This window comes from Brienomyrus brachyistius, chromosome 6 (assembly GCF_023856365.1).
Source record: "Brienomyrus brachyistius isolate T26 chromosome 6, BBRACH_0.4, whole genome shotgun sequence".
NCBI classification, from domain to species: domain Eukaryota; kingdom Metazoa; phylum Chordata; class Actinopteri; order Osteoglossiformes; family Mormyridae; genus Brienomyrus; species Brienomyrus brachyistius.
The window spans coordinates 29,848,398-29,863,778 of NC_064538.1; positions in this window are offsets into that span (position 1 = coordinate 29,848,398).

The window sequence follows — 15,381 nt, forward strand, 5'->3', positions numbered from 1 at the left end:
GGCTTCTGTGAAGCAGGTGCAGTGGCATCCAGCATGAACACTGCCGGGTTCAGAATCGGAAGGGGAGAGTGAGACAGCCCCCAGGAAGATCTCCTGCTCGTGTTCCTGCTTTCGATTTCTCCGCTTCTTTTTCCGGGTAGCTTACTGCGGGTTCTGGGGCACTGCTGGCAGCTCAGACAAGGACCATATGGCAGTCCGCTGCCCAGGGCTACCTTCCGCATATTGGCTTCAGCGACCCCGCATTTCAGCCGCCACTAGTCTTCGCGCACCTCAGCCGTGAGGCGCTCATTCCCAGGCAAGGACATCCTCCAGGATGTCCTGGCTCCGTTGAGCTATTGCCCGAAGCACAGGATCGTCCCGGACTTCGGGGTTGCTCTAGCCAGTACATCACCTCATCCGTGGCACTGAGGTATTCTTCCCCTGGGAGGCGAAGTGTCTGGCTGGGGAGTCTGGTCTTTCTGTCACATCCGTAGCGGTGCAGAGCAGGGAAGCAGGCACGGGGAACAGGACCAGGGTGAATACAAGGGTTTAATGGATCAAGAACGCAAGACACACAGGCAACATCAATGACTGGACTCGGGAAACAGACTTGAACGCGGACTAAATACAGGACATGACATCAGACTAATGAAAAACAGCTGGGCACAATCGGGGAAGCACACGTGGTCGATCGGGGGTGGGCGTGGCACACATGAGGGCTGGACGATCGGGGCAGAACACAGGTTGCATGCTTTGTAATGGAAAATTGTCAGTTTGTGGTATAGATTACCTAAGGCTTGGCTGCTGGTGGAAATGGAAAAGCACCAACTACCCTTTAGTATAGGCAGCCACATAGTGGTCAGTTCCCCACCCCCAACCAACCTGTACAATAACCTCCATCACTGAAATTATTTCTCCACAAATATGTTTATCTTTTTAGTCCTTTGTACCACAGTGTTCCCTGATAAACTTTTCAGCTTCCTGAAGCGGTGAATGATTTGTGCTTCTGAGCTAATATTCTCGACAAGTCAGGGAATATCGAGATCTTGCAGTTCCCCTACACAATCCCCCTTTTCTCTCTGGGCAATCTAAGCAGGCTCGTTCTCCGCTGGCAGCTCAATGTGGGAATGGCATCTCAATGTGCTCTCTCAATCTCAAATTTTGTGGTCGAGTCAATGCCAAGTCCCTTAGACAGGACCTTTTTCACACAATTTATCAACCCGCCTGGTTCCAAACCTTCTTTCAGGTCCACAATCCTGAGATTATTTCTCTGGCTCCTGTTCTCAAGATCTTCAGTATGATTCCAGAGATTTTCAATCAGTTTTTCATGTTTCTCTTCTATACCCGCAAGCTGCTCAGTGTTGTCATCCACCTTTGAAATATGGACTTTGACCTCTGATAGCCTGATCTGGGTGGCACTCAGTGAATTTCTCAGCTCGAGCATAGTTTCTGTTATTGTGGTCACATCAGCCACCACACTGCATAATGTGGAGTTTATGCCACTGATCTAGAAGATTTGTCATAGTGGAATCCCTATCTGGTGGCAGACTTTCTTGGGTGTTGGCGCGGCTTTGAAAGATTTCGGTGGCCTCATCGACATGCTTTTATTTGTAACCGAATTGACACGGAGAGTTATCGCAGATATGAACAGTAGTGTGGGTTTTTCTTAACAATATGGACTAAATGTAACTATACACTGTATAAGTCAAATTTAAGGGTTGATTCCGGGGACCTTGCTAATGTGCCACCATCTTGCTCAGTGGACCTACATGACTTCTGTGTCTTTATCATTATTGTAAAATATAGTGAATAGTACAAATAAGCATTTCTAAGGGTAGGCGTATCCAAACGTTTGGCTGGTACTGCATATGGATTATATTACAGTTTAAGGATTGTAGAAATCAAAACGACCAGATGTGGGAGCAGATATTTAAAACTGTGTATTGTTTGGTACTTTGAGAATATTGCAGACTGAAGATAATTAACTTTTTGGAGAGTATACTGTAACTCTCGTTCTCCAGATCCATCAGCCTAATGAGGATATTTACAGTATTGTACTTCAAATTATGGTTCTACCCTATGCAACGCACTGCGCAATGCAGATATTTTCATTACTAAAATTGCTGTGGCAGTGCGTGTTTAAATTTGTATTTTTTTTGGATGATTTCAGTTTTTATGAAATTTAAATGATTTTTCTCCCTGCATTATTGTTTATCTGGCATGATGGACATTGGAGTGTATCTGGTGTAATACAGTCATATTGTGCCTCATTCTGGTCCTGAGCTCAGATGTGCTTGTGCTATATAGCCATTGGCCCTCAGCGTCAGTTTGGGGGTTGACACAGCCTGTGTAACTCAATAATAAAAGTTAAGCAACCTTTGTTTTCTTCAATAAATATTTTCAGTGTAGCAGTGTTACTATAAATGCCTTCCTTTTCTCCACATACTCATTACACCATTTTACCAAAGGATGTTAAAGCTGTTTAATTTCCAATAGTTTGCCTCCCTTCAAAACCCTTTATCACATGGTTTGAGTACTTAATTGCTATGCTCCTTTTCCCTTTGTTCGCTCTATTCCAGGCTAATTTTCCCTACAAGTCCAATTTAAAATTTCTTCTTTGTTTGCTAGATGTGTCTTTATCGGTGTTTGTAGACAAGGCATTTACAAAGCCACTATGATCCCAAGCTTACAGGCTGAAATGTTCCTGTTTTTTTCCCTTTTGTGTACCTTCTTTTATCATTACAAGAAAGGATTGTATTAAAGGGTGTCTTTCTTTTTGGATATTATTTGCCTTTATTCCCCATGGTGCGTTTGCCATGGTTACAAAATGATTTGACCACCTAAATGATCCATTCTGGTATTCCAGAACTGTCATGGGCCTTCAAAGGCTATGGTTATTGTCAAAGGTTCTTAAAAATAATAACACAAAATAACTAACCATGTGAACAAAAGGACATTATGCAATCTTGTACACTGGTAGGATGCAGATATAGAAATAGTGCCTTTGCTGTGTCTTTCACTTCTATCTATCTATCTATCTATCTATCTATCTATCTATCTATCTATCTATCTATCTATCTATCTATCTATCTATCTATCTATCTATCTATCTATCTATCTATCTATCTATCTATCTACCTGATGTCACTCTTGATCCTTTGAGTAAGTGCATTATCCCTATGTGTTCCAGGGATTGTAATTTATGTATTTAACACACATTGGTAAGAATGTCTGCTAAAGTGCAAAGATATTTATAAAATCTTTATTATTATTTTTCCGGGTAAGTAATTCTTTTTTACTATTTCTTTTGCCACAGTTATTACAGAGTTATTACATTTATATATTTTATAAGTTTTAACTAAAAAACTGTTTGGTTCCATTAGAGAACAAAATGCAAAGGTTGCGGTCTTCTGCAGCACAGATCTGCAAAGATTAATATGAGGATTGTTGAAAGTCAGAGGTGTACATTTCAGGTCCAGAAAGTAAATATCCAAACCAGGATTTTGTTTCAACTAACCGGTTGAGTATAAAGAGCCACAGTCACAGAGTACTCAACTGGTTGGTTGAAACAAAATCCTGATTTGGATTTTTACTTTCTGGACCTGAAATGTCCACCTCTGTTGAAAGTGGATTGTATGGTTCCAGTAAAGCAACCACTATATCTGAAATTTCCACTATACTCCACACCTCACCCATGAATACCAGCACAAAAACAATAACAGCAACTCAGGGGAGGCGGCTTGAGTCCAACTCTGCATCTCTTTGTTGGGTTTGCATGCTCTTCCTGTGTTCCTGTGACCTTCTTTAGGATTCTCTGTCTTCCTCTACCAAAGATGAGAAATTCAGGTCAATTCCAAATGGTTTCCTTGGAGTGTGACTGCTTTGTATTCAATCCAAAGGGCATGGATATGTTTCAGGGGACCCAGCACTGAATACTCAGGCCCCTCGTTCGTCAAAATCTACTGCAGGACCTGAATTTCTTCAGATTGAAAGTGCCAACCCTACCGGGGGGGGGGGGGGGGTCCCAGCTATGTATCCCTATGTATAGCTATGTAGCCCCTATGTAATATGCTGTCATTCTGACCACAGAGTGCCTTAAGTTCAGGGCTTCCTGCAATAATATTGACGCAAATTATATAAGCAACTATTAAAAACAGATGTGTGGTTACTAACGCACACAAAAAAAAATCATTGAGCACTGCATTTGTAAAGCTCTTTCCCAGTTCATCTGATCCCCGACTAATCTAAAGTTATATCCCTACCACCCTGTCCACCCCATGCTAAACTCACTTCTCTTTGGTGATAAGCAGGCAAAAGAATTTCCCCTCTCATAAAGAGTCAAATCTTGACATTTTGCCTGCTGTATAAAAGAGGAATTCACAATCAAACAGAATTTACAATGTAATCGTTCCAGGTTGAATGCATAAAATGAATTGCAGATGGTTCATGTTTATAATGAGTTACATCCCGTGATGTATAAGAGATAAAATATATTACCCATAATACATTTATTATAACAACTAAAAAAGATATGGACCAAGAGTGTTTTTTTCTGTTTCTGCTTGTTTTTAATCAGAAAGAGAAACTATTCAGTTTCCAGAATAAAACTATATGCTGGATTTGGGAACTGAGGAATACTGTTTTTACTCTATATAATAACTTTGTCGACACTATCCTCTAAAAAAATCTGGTACACAGCAGAATATTTTTCCAAAATCTATTGATGTTTACTGTCTTCTCCTAGTGTACAACAGCATGCACACCTAGGGCTTCGAGAGCTTACCGCTTTTATATTCATTGCTTTGGTCTGTGCAGAGCATGGGTGTAGCTTTAGGTAAAGGCAGACCATTGGACCACTAAGTCTTTCATTGTTGAGAAACTGTGAAATATGCTTGTTTAGTTGTTGAAGCTTTATACCCCAAGTGTTCAATATGAATTCACACATAGAATTATATGTTCTTTAGTTCATGTAGGTTCATGTCGGAGACAGTACGTGCAAAGGAGGGAAGCGAAAATCTACCACAACACTGAATCATTTAATTCCTGAAAGGACTATTGTGAGGTAGGAGTTGAGTCAGGAGGGGGTGGAGGGAGCAGGGAAGGTGGAGATGATGGGGATGAAATATTTATCAAAGTTTTGCATATTCAGCCAAGTCCTTTGTGGTGCTGATGTGATCTGCGTCAATGTGCTCGCCAGCTAAATATTTATAATTCTCTAAATAAACAGGCCAACACTGGGCTCTGAGGAGCTTTACCGTTTCCACGATTAAAGGTGCACAGAGCTCCATGCTTTCTGGCTTGATGGTGTGCAGTCCATGGAGGCTGGGCTGAGTCGGTCATCTGCACTTCTGTTATGGGGATTTTCAGAGGAACTGATAAATAGCCTAGCAGCCTAGCATATCAATGGAATACCGTTACACCTATGGAAGAAGCTGAACATGAGGCATGCTCTTAACCTAGAACTGGTAACTGAAGGACTGGTTGCATGTAACTGTCAACTGCATAGCCTAATGGTTTTGGGGAATTGTCCCCATATAGTTCATGAATGATGCCTGAGAATAAAATTGATAAGAATGGTCGATATTTTTTTGAGGAATATAAAGACAAGGACACTGAAATTCAGGATGGGAAAATTGTGCACTTGCCTTTCTCTTTCACAATCACATATACAGTACAGGAGTCAAAGCAGACAAGACCAGAGAGCAGTCCATCTCAGAATACACACTCACAGACAAAGGGTAATTTCTAAGACAGCATATCACCTGCCCACTTGCTTTTGTACTGGGAAAACATCCACACAAACAAAGGGACAGGATTTAAACTCACAACCCCAGAGGTGTGAAGCCACACTGAGTGACCATTTCAAACATGCAGCACTTTCATTCAAGTATTCTGTGTTCCTGTAAAGCTCTAACTTACCACACTTTCAGTAAGGTATCAATGTTACTTAAAAATGCCACCTACATACCCACACAAAAGGAAAAAAGAACTGGATAATTAACATTTTAAGAATGGTTTCATGTTGCTTGCGTAATCATTCAATCCCTATGCTGTGATTGCTCAGGAGTTGCCTGACCGGGATAAAATATCAATCTCTACCTGTGGCTCATGGGAGTTTAACTTACAAAAAAATGTTCAGAGCGCAGAAGGTAAAATGATTGGATCAGTGAGATGACCAATCAGACTGTAGAGGAGGTGGGTCCAAGCAACAGGTAGAAATGCATCAGTTAAGGGTCCATCTTTGAGATAAACCATGCCAGTAATTTGTTATCTGTACTACTGACTATGATGTGACCCAACTGAGGCTCAGCAGGTTGTGAAAGACAGATGAGCTGATGAGCTCGGACACACATGCATACCCAGATCTGAATCCCTGTACCATCTGGATCGATCCATGTGGCTGTACTCTGCGAAGTGCTATCAGTAAATATCCCATTCTTTGAATAATGCAACACTTGCAAACTATGGGTCCGGGAGACCAGCAACATTACATTTTCTCAAGCATGCTTTGGTTATACAGTATTTAGCAACATAAAGGTTTCCAGTGGTGCTCTGGGAAATAAAGAAGTAAATTAGCCATTATTTCAGATTCTAATTTTTGTTAGTCAACTATTATTGCACTGGGGACAAGGCACAGTATGTGCATATTTTGTGATAAAATACATAAAATTACAAGCTATTGATGTTGCTTTGAGCCAACAAATAAAAAGCCAAAATCAATAAGATAATAAACAGACCAACAAATAATAAAATAGGAGCTAGTTCGCACTGTTTGCGTTTAACCCTCAATCTTGTACTAATGGAGCCCGTTATTTTAATGCCAGAGCTCAAAGCTTTTATTCAAACACAGTATCCCCATCCACAACCTTTAAATTAAATAAGCCCAATCAATACAATTTAGTTCAGGGCAATCGCATTTTAATGTTTGATTTTGTGACCGATTAGCTATTGAATGCACGTAGGGAGAATGGGTTTTCATTGTTATTTATTTAACATGCATCCGATTAAAAAATTTACCTCAAGAAGCATTTAGTATCCCTTTTTTGTCTTTGTTTATAAAACACGCATGAAACAAAATATGTCAATAATAACAGGTGGCCCGATAGCAATGTTAGTATAAGTAGAACAGCGGAATGAACGAAAAAATCAAGCAGAAGGAGCTGATGCTCAGCTCTCAGCCGGCTTCCTATAGGCTAGACTTGGGCCGACTGTTGCTTCCTGACTTTTTGCATGCAGTCTCCCAGGAACCTGCCAGGGATGCTATAGGCCACGGGGAGCCTCCAATCAGGAGACAGTTGGCTGGGGGCTAAAAAACAGAGACTGATTCCTTTCATTTCCTTCATGGCTGACTTGTTTTGGGGGTGGGGTGGGGAGGAGGCGGTAATCAAGGGAGGATTTCAGAAGATTTACGCATTGCTTAGCATGACCCTGGTCGGGACTCCAGTAACCACACAAAACACCATAAAATCAGGGCAGAAATAAAAAAACACTTGAACATTTTAAATATTTTTGCTGCAATACAAACCCTACAGAAAACAAGACATCCCATTGTTCCTGATTTGATTGTAGAAAACCCAATTCAGAATAAATAAACAAAGTAAGAAAAAATATCATTTTGGTTTAACTGCAAAAATGAGATTCCTTGACGAACACACAGGGTGATTATGGATGAACCTCGTGTATCCTCACAGGCAAGCCTGCCTCCAGAAACAAGCTCAGGCTCAATCTATGCACAGCTTCCTGCTGCAGCTACATTGCCAGCAGAGGGTTTGTCAGCGCATCATGTGTGTCCCTCACCACAGCCTGTTGCCATGCTGTGTTACGCAGGTGGCAGCCACCTGTTCCACGGACACTTTAATGAGGTCTTCCGACAATGAGGTCTTCTGAAGGCGTTCCTGAGTGAGGGGACAAAAGGAGAGCGAATCCTAAATGTCATTGTCTGAATGCACTGACCGAATGGCTTCTGGTCACCATAACTATTGATCTCATTGATTCATTAAAGAACTGATTACCACTCTGGCCTTCCCTGAGGGAACACAGTCCATTTAGGAAGCTGTCGTCCTCCCTGATCGATGAGCTGACAGCAGTTTGGAGAAAGCAAAATGCCCCCTCCCCCACCCCAAAGGGCCATTTATAAACAGTACAAGAATTAAAACAACTGATACTTCAGTATGAAGACATTGCTCATTGCTCAGTAAAGGAAGTGGATGTCGTATGTCTTGGTCCTGCCTCCTCTAGATGCTTGGACCCACCTCCTCTACAACCTGATTGGTTATCTCTCTGAGCCAATAATCTTTCCTTCTGCCCTCAGAACATTTTTGTTCTCCCATGAGCAACATCAATATGCGTTTTAGGACTTCACAGGAAAAGTAATTTGCCAAACATAAAAATTAATAATATACAAATTTTTCATTCAGCTGATTGCCCGTGTTCAGAACGATCAGCTTTGTGGTGTCCTGCCCATCAATTAATGGCACTAATAGCACAGCAACTTTGCTTATGAAAAAAAGAGCAACATAAAACACGGGGCTCTGAGAATCAGTCCATTAACTTGGGTGAGGGCTGGGCTGAAGCCTGCTAAGTGCATGTTATTTCCCACCCCAGACGACTGAGATTTGTGTTCCTATCACAGAATACACACCCAGATGATGATGTCCCATCCTGCACCCTGGTGGTGCCCATTAAAAGACCCAGCATCTGTTTTCTTTCCCTGTGTTGTACTGAAGCCAGGACAGTGGCCTCTTTTTTGTGCTGACTTAACCTGTCACCATTTCTGAACCCAAATTAAGTCGTCATTACTTCCTCTGATGCTCATGTCACATAATATTATATGATGTCCTGCCCCAAGTTCACACAATAATAAACTTCACATTTTTTCCCTCATAATGGTGTCCATGTGTGATAGGAAATGTTGTTGGAGATGCCAGAATGGCCAGACCTACAACCTGAAAACCAAACAAAATGTACTCGGCATGAAATACGCTTCACAGTGTTAAGAACATAAGAACATAAGAACTATACAAACGAGAGGAGGCCATTCGGCCCATCAAGCTCGCTTGGGGAGAACTTAACTAATAGCTCAGAGTTGTTAAAATCTTATCTAGCTCTGATTTAAAGGAACCCAAGGATTCAGCTTGCACTACATTATCAGGAAGGCTATTCCATACTCTGACTACACGCTGCGTAAAGAAGTGCTTCCTTAAATCCAGCTTGAAATGTTCTCCCGCTAATTTCCACCTATGGCCACGAGTTCGTGTATTTAAACTAATGCTGAAGTAACTATTTGGTTGAACAGCATCCAAACCTGTTAGAATCTTATATACCTGGATCATGTCCCCCCTCAATCTCCTTTGCTTGAGACTGAACAGATTTAGCTCAAGTAACCGTTCCTCGTATGACATTCCTCTAAGACCAGGAATCATTTTTGTGGCCCTACGCTGCACCTTTTCTAAGGCCACAATGTCCTTTTTAAGATATGGTGACCAAACCTGCACACAATATTCTAGGTGAGGTCTCACCAAGGAATTGTATAATCTTAGCATTACCTCCCTTGACTTAAACTCCACACACCTGGAGATATACCCCAACATCCTATTGGCCTTTTTTATTGCTTCCCCACACTGGCGAGAATGGGACATGGAAGCATCAACATACACACCAAGGTCTTTCTCATGATCAGCTACCTTTATTTCAGTGACACCCATGAAATACCTGTACTTTATATTTCTGCTCCCTAGATGGAGTACCTTACATTTATCGACGTTAAATTTCATCTGCCAGGTATCGGCCCAGTCACTAATTAAATCAAGATCCCGCTGTAGCTGCTGAGCCACTAATTCAGTATCTGCTACACCACCCACCTTGGTGTCATCTGCAAATTTCACCAGTTTACTGTATATATTGGTATCCATATCATTTATGTAAATTAGGAACAATAGTGGTCCTAAAATCGAACCCTGCGGTACCCCACTATGAACGCAAGCCCACTGTGACATTGTGCCTCTTATAACTACTCGCTGTTTCCTATCTGTTAACCAGTTATCAATCCAGGTCGCTACGGTACCTAAAATACCAGTCGCTTTGAGTTTAAGTAGGAGCCTCTTGTGGGGGACAACATCAAAAGCCTTTTGGAAATCTAAGTAGATGACACCATAGGCCTTCTTATCATCAACTTCCTGAGTAGCTTCCTCAAAAAACTCCAACAGATTTGTTAAACAGGATCTACCTCTCCTAAATCCATGCTGTTATGCATAAATTATGCACATTTATAAGAATACATAAAAAGTTTGGGGAAAAGTCTAAACAAATTAAACTAATTTAATTAAAAGTACTGTTTTAATAATCTTAATTTTACATGATTAATTTTACATTTTACATGCATCCATTTTCCAACCACTTATCCTGGTCAGGGTCATGATTATATTACATTATGTAATGTTATATTTATATTACATTTTAGTATTTATAAGAGATCTGATTCCTTCCAATAACCTTCAAAAGTGGCCCAGAGTAGAACAGATTGCATTTCTGGGGAACAGCAAGTTATTGACAGTGGTCTGACATCATTTACAGATTTCACTTCACACATATGTGTCACATGTGTAACAGCCGTGACTTGATATACAAAGTGCATGTCTAGGAATTATGGTTCCCCTACCCCAGTCAAATTTACTTTATAGGGCCCCTGAATCTGTCAAGGCAACGTTTCTCAAACTCATTTGTCCTGGGGACCAGTCATGTCAGGCTTTGGGGCTGCAGGGCGTTGCATAAACGACCGCCCTCCCCAACCCCTCGCGGATGCGTATCCGCATAGATAGATATATAGATATTATTACTATAGATAGATATTCTGACTATAGATAGATATTATGACTATAGATATCTTATCATTATCATTATCATTATCATTATTATTATTATTATTATTATTATTATTATTATTATACCTAATACCTGACCTGATCTGACTGAATTTTTATTGGTGCAGAAGCGAGGCTCCGCAAACCGGCAGGAACCCTCTCACGGCCCGGCACCGGTCCGCGGCCCATAGTTTGAGAAACGCTGTGTTAAGGTATCCTTGCCCCTCCAACGTCCCTCTCTCCCTCTTGGCTATTTTCTAATTCATAAACGAGCAGAATTGACCTGATAGAATTTGTTATAAAACACAAATATCATCCGGGGAAAATACTTTATTTTATTCAATCAATCAATCAGTCAATCAATCAATCAATCAATCAAACAATTTGTTTAAAATTGTTGTTCCTAATTATATTTTGTGGACAAAATAATAAAAGATATCAAAAATTGCTCCATCAAACTGAGTTTAATCAGAAATGACCTTGCTGAACATCTATGAAGAGAAAAACTTTTGAAAAAGGTACAACAGCAATTCTAGGTCTACAGAGTAATATATCAGTTATTTACTACTCATTATTTCTTCTGCGGAGAGATGGGGGCGTTCACTATGTGTCTTTCAAAGTCATCAAAATATGTTTTTCTAAACTCTTGTTTCTGAACTAAGGCCCTCAGTTAAACAAAGGATGACTTTACAAACATTAGAACAAAGGACAAAAATATTCATAAATTCAAAGGAAATATGTATATGTATGTGTACATGGAAGATAATAGGAAAACTATAGCTTCTGTTCATTTGGGAAGCAAGTTGTTCTCTGCTTTAAATTGTGCTCTTGTCACTGTGAGGAATATATATGTATATTTTGGCTTCCACCAGTCTCACTATTGTGCTCTAGCAGACAAAAGACATGCTATCTGGTTAAATTAAATTAGTGACTCTAAATCGCCCCTAGTGTGTGACCATATGCCTGAATGTCTTGCAACAGACCAGTGTGTCACACTGTGGGGACCCTTTGCTTCAGGGATTTAACTCTTAATCCTAATTGGGTATGTGCTTTCTTTAATATGACGATGCTGATATGCCGGTCCCGGAGACCAGCAACATTGCCGGTTGGAAGAGGTGGTCTGTGTATTAGTAAAGAAGTACAGTCTCACATTCTGCCCTGTTATGGTTTGAAACAGTGCCATTACTTAGCTGGAGCTTTTTATTTACCATATCCAAACAGCTACAATGAGAAGAATTATCCGTACCACCATAATGCTCTTCAAACAACAGTTATCCTTAAAAATATCCTGTCTCAGGTTTCATATTACTGTTGTGCCAATAACAATGAATTACATTCCTTTTTGCTACATTGACACAATGGCTAGCTCCTGTCTTGCTGATCTCTTCAATGAGATGACCAACAGCTACTGGAAACGTAAGATTCCAAGACACAGATACTACTCGTCTTCTTCTGTGTCTCTCTCCATGAATAGACATTGCATGATGCAACTGTTGTGTCGTTAAAAGCTGCCTACACACTTGGAGTCACCATTGACGAAAATCTATGCAAAATCTCGATTACCTTATCCTGCATTATTCTTCTATTGATCACCCAGAACAAAATCCCCCACCTCAAAATATTGTATACTCAACTGCTAGTCTAGGCAGACTAACTTAAAGCTACATCATGCCACTGGTTAGAATCAAGGTACCCTATCACATTCATAACCTTAACACTGACTGGCAGGTATAGGATCAAGAGGTTGTTACACTATGAACAAATCTAACACGTCCCTAATTAAAAGGCTGCATACCGCAACACCTTCCCCCTTCAATTTTAGCCCCTTAGTAGTTGCATTAGTGGTACCACTTGGGTGTGATGTCAGTGGTGCCAGTACTGCTAACTCACTTTCCCACTTCATCCAACAATTGAAATCCAAGCTGTTATATTAATATTTACACCAATGACACTGGGAAGGTGCTCCATTCTACCACCTGAAAAGTAGCAGTCAATAAATTCATATTCTTCTGCAGATCCTTAGACAGTGTTATCTTGTGGAAGCACATGTAAATCTGTTTACCAAAACACACATTCTGTACTTTCATGAACTAAATTACTTTGGATAGAAGTTTCAGCTAAATGTAGTGTAATCCATCCACCTATTTCATAAGAGCTTACCCAATACAGGGTTGTGGTGAGTCTGGAGCCTGTCTCAGGAAGAACAGGAACCAAGGTAGGCGACGCTCTGACGGAATGCCAGTGCCATGCAGGGCATACATGTAATGTAATCCATTCATCTCTTTCATCAACTTTCCATAACTGCTTATCAAATACAAAATTGTGGGAAACCTGGAGCATGTCCCAGGAAGGAGAGGGCAGGAGGCGAGAAGCATCCCGTATTTGCCATATCAAATCTGGCCTCATCTATATCTAGGTGAATTCTCTCCTGCCCCTTCCCTACCTTAGTTACTGTGTGGTGAGTCTACTAGTGCCGAAAGGTAGCCGTTGCATCATCCTGGTGGGTGCTACACAGTGGTGGTGTTTGAAGTGGCTCCCTAGCATTTCTGGAAAGTGCTTTGGGTGTCTTGAAAAGCACGACACAAATGTAAGACCCATTCATAAATGTAACGTAGGGCTTTTTAATGTGCAATGTACTGTACAGTATGTCTAGTGGGACACCTGCCATGCAAAACACAGGCACCTTACTTACTTTTCAGACTGTATGCTAAGATGATTTACATGTGTATATACAGAGCGGTAGTGAACATCACATAGTTCTACCATAATAGTCCCAACATTTCCACTATGTCACTGGCAACTGTGCAACATGTCTACAGTCACACATCCAGTGAAATACCCCATTACATCACACCGCAGTGTGGAAGGGAAAAAGTACATGGTTTCACATGATAATAAAACTATTAACCTGGCTGATCTGACAGCTTGGACAGAATACTCCTAAGGGCACCTCTTTGCCATTAGCTCTCTGTCACAGGACATTAATAAGCCACTGGGGTAATTAAACGAATGCCACAAGAATCATGGAGGAAACATGATTAATGATGCTCTAGCTAGGCTGAAGACAACAGCATTGGTAACCGAGGAGATGCAGACAACACTCAGATTTTTCCCGTCTTTTATTATTGACCAGCTATGTAACACTCAGCAAACTCATTAATCAACCCCCCCCCCCTTCCACACCCTACCCCACCCCCACTGCATTTTCACATCCTGAATGTGCTTGTCTGGATCTTTAACATGAAACTGAAACTGATTATTCATATAATGACAGCAATCATCTTAGGTGGCTATAAGTGTTGAAGAAGAATCATTTGTTGTTTGTTTTAGATGTGAAAACATTGCCATTGTCCCCATGGCCTTCATCAGGATAAGCAGTTAATGGATGGATGGATGGATGGATGGATGGATGGATGGATGGATGGATGGATGGAACATTGTCATTATCTGAAGATACTGCATGATCAAAAATATTCAATAGTGAATGGAACTATATATAGTAGCTTATAGAAAATAGTATCTTTTCTCCTAAAGATTTTATATTGTACTTTATTCTACATATATTCTATGTTATATTTAATTTAATTTTATTTATTTAATCTTATTTAATTTTTGTTTGTCATATATTTCTTTTTTCATCTTATCACACAGTGTCCATGGTGTCCAAAGGTGTCTCTCTCTACCTATGTATTGTTCCTCTGGGAACAATAAAGTGTTTTTCTGATTCTTATGTTTTAAAAAGTCCAAAACAAATTTTAAAATTGAAGAAATAGTTTGCCTGTTACAGCACTATATTTTTGAAGATGTACTTGACTGTTTTACTGCTTTAAACAGAACACTAATCCTACACATAGGCTCTTTCTTATATCCCGCTGAGCTTTGTGAGATTTGAGTTTTAATAAGTAAAAAAAAAATCTGCAAAACAATAGGCTGATATCGGTGTTACTGATTTATGTATGAGTAACAGAACAAAAAAAAATAAAACAATGGCCTCACAACATTTTCCCTTGCTTGGTGTAATTTCGTGTAGGTGGCTCAAGTAGGACACACGTGCTGTTCACGCTGTGCAACACAGAATCAGGATTCAATGTGAAATGATTCCAGCGGTAACAGATGTTCAGAGGCCAAGCTGTAGGATCATACAGTACAATCCTGCCACAGTGCTCTCAGCATGTGTTCTGGAGGAGGGCTGAATAGACTTCATATTTTCTACCACTGTGTGATTTATGAGAAACATCATCTCCACTGGCTGGGCTCCCCGGGGAGACACCTGCTTCTGGAACTTGTCTCAGACCAGCTCTCAGTGCTCAATCTTGAGTTTGGTGCATGTGGGTTGCATTTCTGAAAATATTCTAAAACAGTTCATGCATTGGCAATGAACTGTAAAGGCGGATGGTCCCCCTGATGTCCAGGCTTTTGCTCTTCCTCGGACCTCGACTGAAAAGCGAATTTCCAAAACTCAGTCTACAGGATATGCCTTTGACACCATGTCTGCGGATTTAGTGAGTTTTGGAAATGTAATGAAAGTTTTTTGTAGTATTAC